The following is a 10,028-nucleotide window of genomic DNA, read 5'->3' as shown; positions in this document are numbered from 1 at the left end:
ACCTGCCATTTTTTCCACTGACAAAACCTCTCTCTCTCTCTCTCTCTCTCTCTCTCTCTCTCTCTCTCTCTCTCTCTCTCTCTCTCTCTCTCTCTCTCTCTCTCTCTCTCAATTTTTCAATTCATTTTAATTCAATTTAATTCAATCAGCTCCCTGGCATGAACGACTATGTTGCCAATGCATAAGAATCCAATAAAACAAATCAACAATACATTTCATAGGTATAATAAAAAACTAAAACTAAATAATGAAATAATAAATATAATAATAATAATAATCCTTCTCTCTCTCTCTCTCTCTCTCTGTCTCTCTCTCTCTCTCTCTCTCTCTCTCTCTCTCTCTCTCTCTCTTTTGTTTTTTTCCCCAAAATTTCTTGATAGAGTTTTTGCAGACAGGCAAAGAAAACAGTTTCATACTGTGTTAGTGTCTGCTTTAAAGTGAAAAACAAAAAGAGCAGAGAGGGAGAGGGGAAGAGAGAGAGAAAGAGAGAGAGAAAGAGAAGGATTATTATTATTATTATTATTATTATTTATTTCATTATTTAGTTTTCGTTTTTTATTAGCCAGCATGAATCTTTGGGTTACTTAACGTAACCTCGGTTCTTTGATAACAGAGTGTGGTGTTTCACTATGGGAATCGCCTTGGTGTGACCAACTATGGAAGCTCCAAGCTGTCTGTGACAGACAGGTCAAACTGTGCAGGGGTCACGGCCCCTCATACTACCACAGATGACCGGCCCCTCCTAAATCATTCAACACTGGTTTCTTTTGCGTGTCTATGCAAGGAGGGAAATGATGGTGAAACACCTCACTCTGTTATCAAAGAACCAAGGTTACGTTAAGTAACCCAAAGTTCTTTTCTAACTTCGTTCTGTGTTTCACTATGGGAGATATAGACACCTCTCGGATTGCATCCAATCTTCCGAAGCCATAAATAAAGCAGAGCTGGGAAGTTATCATTACATGGACCCTGGCGTGTTAGCCCTTAGCACTGCCTGTGCCAAAGAAGGTCCAGTGACATCCAGCCTGTGAAACTTCACAAAAGTGTGAGGCTTAGCCCAGCTCGCCGCAGCACAGATGTGTACAGACACTCCCCTGAATAAGGCCCAGGAAGTGGCCACACCTCTTGTAGAGTGAGCCCTCAACCCTGGGGTGGCTGTAGACCTTTACAACTATAAGCCAGAGATATGGCCTCCACAATCCAGTCTCTGGAGGGACAATGGTTTTCCTCTATGGGGATTAGCCCAAGACACAAACAGCTGATCCGTTCTCCTGAACCCAGCTGACCTGCTCACATACACATGTAGGGCCCGGACCGGGCATAATTTGTTAAGCCTCTCCTCCTACCCTGAGAAAAAGGGAGGAGGAAGAAAAGCAGAAAGCTCTACTGTGGGACATGTGTAGGCAGACTCCACCATCTTAGGCACAAGCGCTGGATTGTGCCGCATGCAGGCCTTGGTGAGTCCTGGTCCAAACTGCATGCAGGACGGGTGGATGGTAAAAGCCTGCAAATCAATCACACGCTTTGCCGTGGCAACACTGTTTTAAGAGAAACAAACTTCATCTCCACCGCCTCTATGGGCTCAAATGGGTGATGAGAGAGGGCATCCAACACAACTGACAGTTCTACAAAGGAATCAGGGGCCTGGAAACTGGGAGCTTGCGGCGTGCATCCTTCATGAAGTGACCAACTAAAGGATGCTGCCCCACCGGCGGCTTATCTCCGAAGCCCACATGACAAGCTGAGATGGCCGCTAGGTATACTTTAATTGTAGAGAAGGCATTCCCCTTATCTACTAATAAGAGGTCAACCACCGAGCACAGAAAAGGAATGGTGTGTTTAGAGAAACACCACTCCTCAAAAAGCCGCCACTTCCCACTGTAAAGAGAGCGAGTGGACGGGGCCCTTGCACTCTGAATGGTGTCAATAACCTGTGCAGGCAGGCCTGCAATGTTCAGGTTCCACCTCTCACGGACCAAGCCCAAAGAGCTATGCGATCTGGATGTGGGTGGTAGATCTCTCCATGTGCCTGGGACAGAAGGTCCCTGCGTATGGGGAGAGGCCATGGCTCGCCTGCCGGGAGCTGAATTATTTCCACTACCCAATGCCTGGACAACCATCGTGGCGCTATCAGGATTAGCAACAAGCTCTGCTCCCTCAACCTGGCTAGAATAGGGGAGATCAGGCTGAGACGGGGGAATGCATAGAGCAGCCCTCTTGGCCACGGGTGGGCCAGAGCGTCCACACCCAGAGGTGCATTTATGTCCGACAGGGAGAAAAACAGTGGACACTGAGCGTTTTTCTGCGAGGCGAAGAGATCTATGGCTGCCTGGCCGTATTTCTGCCAGAGCTGCTCTACCACAGGTGGTAGTGGTCCATTTTCCGTGCAGGGGGTTCCCTCACGACAGAAGATCTGAACCCCTGTTCAAAACACCCGGAACATGGGTTGCTCGAAGGGACAGGAACCTGGTGCTGCTCCACAGTATGATCTCCCGAGCTAACTTGTGCAGCTTCAGAGGCGAGTGCTGCCCTGGCGGTTGATGTATGCCACAACAGTGCAGTCAATTTCTGAATTTTTCAGTGGTTGTGCTTTTATTTTTCTTGGTCTGCTATCACATTTCCTTTCTGACATTTTGCCGCTGTATTGTCTAGTAACAGTTAGTCACGTATCATTTGACAACAAAACTGACCTTATGAACCTGGCCACATGATTGGGTAAACGTGTCCCATATCAATCCAATCAGCGACTTATTTTTTTGAAATGTTCCTAAAGGCCCTAATAGGAGGTATTTCCCCCCCAGTGTAGTAAATAAAAAAATAATCTGGCCAATCCAGGGATATCTGTATTTTTTTTAAAAAAGCATGCAAACATAAATCAGTCATGAAGACAGCATTAAAAACTTCACATTAAAACTCTTTTTTTTTTACTGACTTGAAGAGACAATGATTCAAATTAACTATTATTGTGGTTTCATGCAGTCGTGGTGCAGAAGTGTCTCTCCATAACCATATTAAGTCACTGAAATGACAGATACGTTTGATGTATGTCACCTAATTTGCCCAAATAAATAAACAAACCACCTCTACACGTTTGAGACATTGTGTAGTATCACACATCACCACTGGAGTGCACTCATGTTGTGCAAAAGATTTTTTTAATTTGTCGAATACGTCCACAGGGCTTTTATGTTTTTCTTTTTATTACACAGGACGGTTTGCAGCTTTAAAACATCCTCATAGAAATGTCCCTAAAAGTGAAAAGGACTACTAAGAGCTCAGTGAAATACCAGATTTAACATCCGATTGGGACATTTTTAGATGGTCTTTTGAGTTTGTCTCTGTGCAGGCAGGCAAATGTATTTTTCTTCCCTTTTCTTGTTTGCAGACAGACTTTCTGTTGTGGCTCTGTGATGACATCCAACAAGACACGTCTCTGCAGCCCCAATGCTTCCTCTGTCTTCCTGTCTTCATTGGTCGTGCTCTTACTTTTTGAGTAGGTTGCAGGAAACAGATAGAATGAATTCCTGTATTTGTAAGTCATCCACAGATGTCCAAAGATGAGAGCCTTTAGTGTTTTGTGGTGCATGGCGCCACTAAAAGCTGCTTCCTTTTGATGTGGAGCTGAGACACATACATACTGGTGTGTTGAGTTGATAAGAACATTGTAGAAAATGTGCACACAGAACTGTTGGCAGTTTACAGCCTAGTTTATCATGTCACATCTTTTTTTTTTTAACTTCTCCATCTTAAGAAATAAATAACACATGCATTGAAAAATACATTATTCTGTTGTGTTTTTAATGCATGGGTTGTGGACAGGATATATTCCAGAGGAGAGAAAATATTATTCTGTAACTTCTGGCTATTAACCTCAGATGCAGGGCAGGATGAGTCATCTGTTATCAGACATACACAACCTCCTGACACCTATTGAAGACTTCATTAGGATGGTTATGGAGAGCCAAAAAGAAAGCATGTTTTTTTGTACCCTGGCAATCATCCTTGCCTTTTTTATTGTCATAATGCTATCAATTTGGTATACATTTCATTTGAAAATAGCAAGGTATGAGTAATAATGTCCAACACACAACAGTGGTTGATGCTGCATCATTTTTTTCAGCCAGTCAGTATAATTGTGTTCAGTTCATTAGCTCTGAGAACGCAAATATTGACACAACGTCAAACCTGATTCCGCTGGAAAATCAGTTATGGATGATATTTCAAATCCCAGATGAACCTCCAAACACTCTGCTGCCCATAAATGGACATGGATTAAGGCTGAAATATTTTATTAGCAACAGAGCATGCAGTTTCCTGGTTTAAAAGGTGAACAAAAGCATGTCTGTACGCATCAGTTAGTTGCACTGGGAATCAGTGATGTTTGATATGAGGCCAGCTGGCTTACATCTTTGAGGAGATCTGTGAAGCATTGGACTTCTTTTCAAAGCAGGCTGAGAAATCAAAGTTCATAATGCGTTTTACATGTCAGTTTTTGTACAGGTTACAAGATGTGTTAATTACTGATCTTTAGAAGCCGGAGAACCCGGATAAAAAACTGGGCTCCAGAGGGGACAGTGCTAACCTCCACACCTCCCAATTATGCAGAACGTTAAGCCAAAATAAAATTTTAACTTGAGTTGCAGGAAAATTCCTCCCTGTACAGTTGTCATGAAGTGAGAAAATAGCTGTAGAGACCAAATCTATTTTTATTTCTCCACACCGTCGACAGCCTTGTGGGAGGTATTATGTTTCTTGGGTTGTCTGCCTGTCCATCTGTCCATCCCATTCTTGTTAGCGCAATATCCAACGAACCCATGGAGGGATTTTCTTCAAATGTGGCATTAATGTCCACTTGGACTTAAAGATGAACTGATTAGATTTTAGAGGAAAGGTCCAGTGTCAAGCTCACCTTGACCTCATGTCTGTCCCATTTTTGTGAAAGCGATATCTGAGGAATGCCCCAGAGGCTTTTCTTCTAATGTGGCACAATTGTCGAGTTGGGCTCAAGGATGCGGAAAAAAAAGTGGAGACCAGACAAGTTTGAAATAGTATAGGCCAAAGCATGTTTAATTACAAAACATATGAATCGAAACAAACGGGACCTTTAGTTATCAGCAAGTGTAAGCATGCAAGCGTGTACGGAGCTTTCAGTGGTGACCAAAATAAAACAGCTGCGTTCGTGAGGGAAAAGAAGAACAGTGTCTGTGTGGGGAGGTGGCAGGCTTTATCCTAGCCACGCGTACACATACACATATACATATGAACAACCAGCGAAACAGACAGAGACAACCAGTGGAGAGGAGGGGTTGTCACAGATGAACTGGAGGTCAAAGGTCAAGGTCACTGTGACCTCACAAAATGCATCTTTGTCCATAACTCAAAAATTCCTACACTAAGTATCACAACATTTCACATAAATGTCTAATAGGATAAAATGATGAGTGATGCCATTTTATATCCGTTTACATATTGAAAGTTGTGTGCCGTTCCACCACTCATTAAGCTGTCAATAGGAAATACAGCAAAGAAAGTGCAATTTCATCGCAGCTGTACGCTTATACACGTTTCTGCAAACCATAATTCGGTTAATTCTCAATCATCATTATAATTAAATGTTAGAAACTTGAGTAGTGATTCATTCATAGCCCTTATGTTGAAACAGACTGAAAGTGCTTCACAAATAAAGAATGATGATATCCATTACTCATGAATAATTGAAATAACAGTTATAAATGCGCCTTTGATTGACATTTTACGGAACGCTGTGAAATAAATAACACGATCAACAACCTAAAAACAATGTTTTACCGTCTTTAAACTTATATTCATTCTCCTCCTTTCACCTGCAACTATTTCACCTGAAAAGGAGGGGGAAGGGCACATACATTTTTTGTTGTGCGTAAACATCATTGATGCGTCTGATCGCTGGTGAGTGAGAGGGCGTTGGGTGTCAGGCTTTACCCCAGTGCTGTGCATCCCCTGAGCCAGACTACCAATCAACAAACTCTTGTGTAGATACAGTTGCAGTATTTATCAGCTGTCTGATACAACATCCACTCAATTTAACTCTGAAAATAATAATATTCTTTACTGCAAACTATTCACACAATATTCTCACAGGACATGGCGGCCCAGAAGGACAGGCAGCAAAGCATACTGGGAGCATTTATTATTCATCTTGAGTGTGCAGTGTAGACCTCACAAAGTTTATACCAGGGTTGTACCAGGCTAGTTTAAAGTTTATGAATAATTAGGGGTGCAGCCTCTTGAGTGACAGCTAGCCGCTGGCCATCGCTTCTCTTCTGAGGAATACATCAGCCAGATGGACGTATCTCCCTCCCCCCAGCGTCACATCAATGTCCTGTTTTGGTAAGAGGAAATGAGGCAAATGAGTCAAAGTCAGACAAGATGGCGACTCCCGTAGCCAAGTACGATTGGATCAAGTTGATAGAACGGAGCCCGGCAGGTATGCTACATCCATTTTTAATACAGTCTATGGGCTTTAACAAGCCCATGTGTAGTGTGGTGTAGTGGAGGTATACGCATGTCTACAGGGTCATCTTTAACTACCAGTGGTAAGCAAGTTTGTTTGCAGTGTCACAGTAGTTTGGGTTTTTTGGGGGTGGGGGTGGATAGTGCATTTGTGTGGTCTTGTGTGATTATGTAAAAAAGGGACATGAGCATAGGGCCACAGGGTTGTTGCCACAGAGGAGCATGGCAAGGGAAAAAGTCTGAGTATCCTAAAAAAAACTCACCAGATGGTCAGGACAGAGAGTCCTGTCTCATGGAAATTAGACAACAGGAGAGAGAGGGAGAGAGAGAAGAACGATAGTTGGATGAAGTGAAACAGCTAACAGAGCCAACGGGTGTCAGGTGTCACGCAAGAAAATGAGAGACAACATTAAAGCAAGGTCTGACGAAGTTAGACAGGGATGATGTCTGAAAAGTATCGATCAACCACCTCCTCACTTGTTTGTCATGATCTCCACATCCATGTTATGCGCTTTAGACATTTCGACTATGTCTGCCACACATTGTGCCATCGAATGCAACTGATTCATCTTCTTTTTTTGTCTCCTGCTTTGGAGCGGGACAGTACCCCTAACAAGGTTCATTTGACTGGCAGAGCGTGCCAGGTCCAGAGACAAAGGAGGCGTATGGTGGATCAGAGCCCGGTGACTCACACAGCAATCTGTGACCTCAGAGGCTGACAGATGTCACAACAGGATCCTTCACTGGGCAGCTAAATACTGTTGCTAGGAACTACTGGACACAGTATGTCAAAGGATATTTTGGTGTCTGTCGTTTTGTAAACACCTGAGGATCAAAAATATAATTTTTAAGGTGCTTTATTCTGCCACAGTTCTTCTCTCAGGAGTCATCTTGTGGGCATTACCCAAAGCAAACTCTAGCAATGATAAGTAAAAAACTGTTTCATTTCATGGATGTTTGAACCTTGTTCCTTACAATTTATTTTCAAGTTGAAGCCTTGGTTATACTGTCTGATAGCTTTCAGATACCTCTAAAGATTATTTTAAAATAATGTTGACATAAACCCTGCATCTTAATTTATGAAATACAATTCCAACCATTCCAATATTAACATAGTTTCTCTACGTTTGAACTTTAGGATAATTTATATCAAAATGATTTTCAGGTAATAGGGAAAATAATACAAGTGAATCAATCATGATAAAAAGTAAAGATAAAGTACCAGAAATTGTCCTCTTTTCCTGTATCCCATTTTTCATTCCCATAAATCATGTGGTGTATCTGAGAGCGCAGCATTGTGTGCCAACAAAAGCACTCACGGTTATTAAACATAGAAGTTTTCTGTGATAACAATCAGGCCCGATTGCACTATACAGGCTGACACTAAAATAACAGGGAGTAAGGACCAATTCTTATTCAAAATGCATGCCCTAATGAGAACTTGACCTGCTGGCAAGATGCAGGGTAAAACCCCGAATATTAACAGTTCACTTTCAAGAGCTGGATGTGTATGCAAAGCAGAGTCCGAAAAGTGACGGATGAAAGTTTCGGAGTCGGTGTGTAAACGTGATTGACACAACATGAAGTCGTATTTATTTTAAATGTGTGACAATTTCGAAAAATATGGACTTGGTGTGCAAAAGCCTTAGCAGTTAAAAATAAATGCTTTGAGATAAATTACTTTATCAAACTTCTCCACAGAGGGGCGGCCGGTTGTTGAGGGGTTGGAGCAGTCGCCCCATGTAAAGAGGCTGAAGGTCCTCAAGGCAGCGGCTGCAGGCTCGATCCTGACCTGCAGCCCTTTTGCTGCATGTCTCCCCCTCTCTCTCTCACCCCATTTCCTGTCTGTCCTGTATAATAAAGGCTTGAAAAACTGCCAAAAAATGAATAAAAAAAAAAAAAGCTTCATAGAGCTCAACAGTCAGGTCACAGAAGTGAAAATTCCATTCATATTCTGAATCAGGATTTTTATTATTAGCCATAACGTCTTTACCATCTTTCTGTAGTCACAAGTCAGTACGCCATCAACTTTTTTTTAAGAACAAGCAAACAGTTAGTGAGCTGATACCACGGAATTCCACAATTTTTACGTACGGTCTTGTACCTTTGCCTTTGCTTTAGTTTTCCAAATTTGCTTTCAAACCCAATCAAATCTAATTTTATGGTCATCATGATTCCTCTTCAGCATGTTTAAGTGAGTGGTCACTGTTGAGCTCTACTGCTCAGGGGTTAGGACCTGAAGCGTAGACTGTATATAAGGATGGACCACACGTCTCAACTTCCTCCCACTGTACAAAGGGGAAGCAGAAATATTCCAGGTACAGGTGCTGCCATTTTGTAATATTGGAACCAGAGTCTGCACAGTAGTGATTGTGCGGTGGAGCCACTGTATCAAGTCCTGCCCAAACACCCACCTCACCAATCACAGGTCAATAATGGCTCTTCAAATCATGGCATTTTACCCGTTTTTTTGCATTCATTTCAGCAGGGACTGGGCAGTTGGTCAGGATTGAAGGGAAAATGGATGCAGCCAAGTAGTCCCAAAGGGACACCTGCAGCCCAATGTTAGACACTTGAAAATGGGCAAGTGGTTCACCTTCCAGCATGACAACAACCCAAAACACACCACCATAAAAACAACACTGTGGCTAAGGGACAGGAAGGTGAATGTCCTAGAGAGGCCTAGTCAGAGCCCTGACCTGAATCCTACAGAACATCTGTGGATGGACTTGAAGAGTGCAGTCCATCGCCGCTCATCACAGAATTTAACCGAACTCAAACAGTTCTGCAGCAAATAATGGGAAAGTATTTCCCAATCTAGGTGCACAAAGCTGGTAGAGACTTATCCACACAGGCTGATGGCCATAATTAAAGCAAAAGATGCCTCCACAAAGTGTTACTTTTAATTTACTTTAATTTTCTGAAATTTTGAAAAAGAAAATTCTGTGGAATGTTGTAAGACAAAATGTGTAAATCACTCTGAAAAATATATATTTTTTTATCATTTCAGGCTGTAAAACAAGGTGCTGTAACTGTCTGTTTTGCTTATTCATTGTGCTCTCTGACATGTTATCACTATGACACGGCCTTTGGATCTCAATCTCATTGTAAATACCCCATCTAAAAGATTAAATTAATTCAATCACATTAGGAGAGCATTCATGACCAATCTACGTCATCTGGTAACCCATGTTTAATAGTCTGTGACAATGACCGGATCATAATGTCTTGTGAGTCATCCGTGAGTTCTGACTGGTTCTGACTCATTGCTCCACTTGTTCAGTGTAAATTAGGTGAATTTTCAAATTTTGGTGGCAAAATAGATACTTTTCCAAACGTTGCATTATAGTGAATGGATCCCACTACACAAGACAAATGAAGGCTTGATTTGCCCTTATACTCAAGTGTTGCCTCTTCTTTTTTTCATTTTAAACAGCAGCAACCAGTCAACAAGCAAGTAAACCAAATTACACCAACTCCCCTGAACATCAGCCACTATTAACCAGCCACAAATGTGTTCTTTCCCTTAAAATAAG

Source organism: Echiichthys vipera, assembly GCF_963691815.1.
Source record: "Echiichthys vipera genome assembly, chromosome: 6".
Taxonomy (NCBI): Eukaryota; Metazoa; Chordata; class Actinopteri; order Perciformes; family Trachinidae; genus Echiichthys; species Echiichthys vipera.
Note: the sequence above shows the minus strand (reverse complement) of the source record.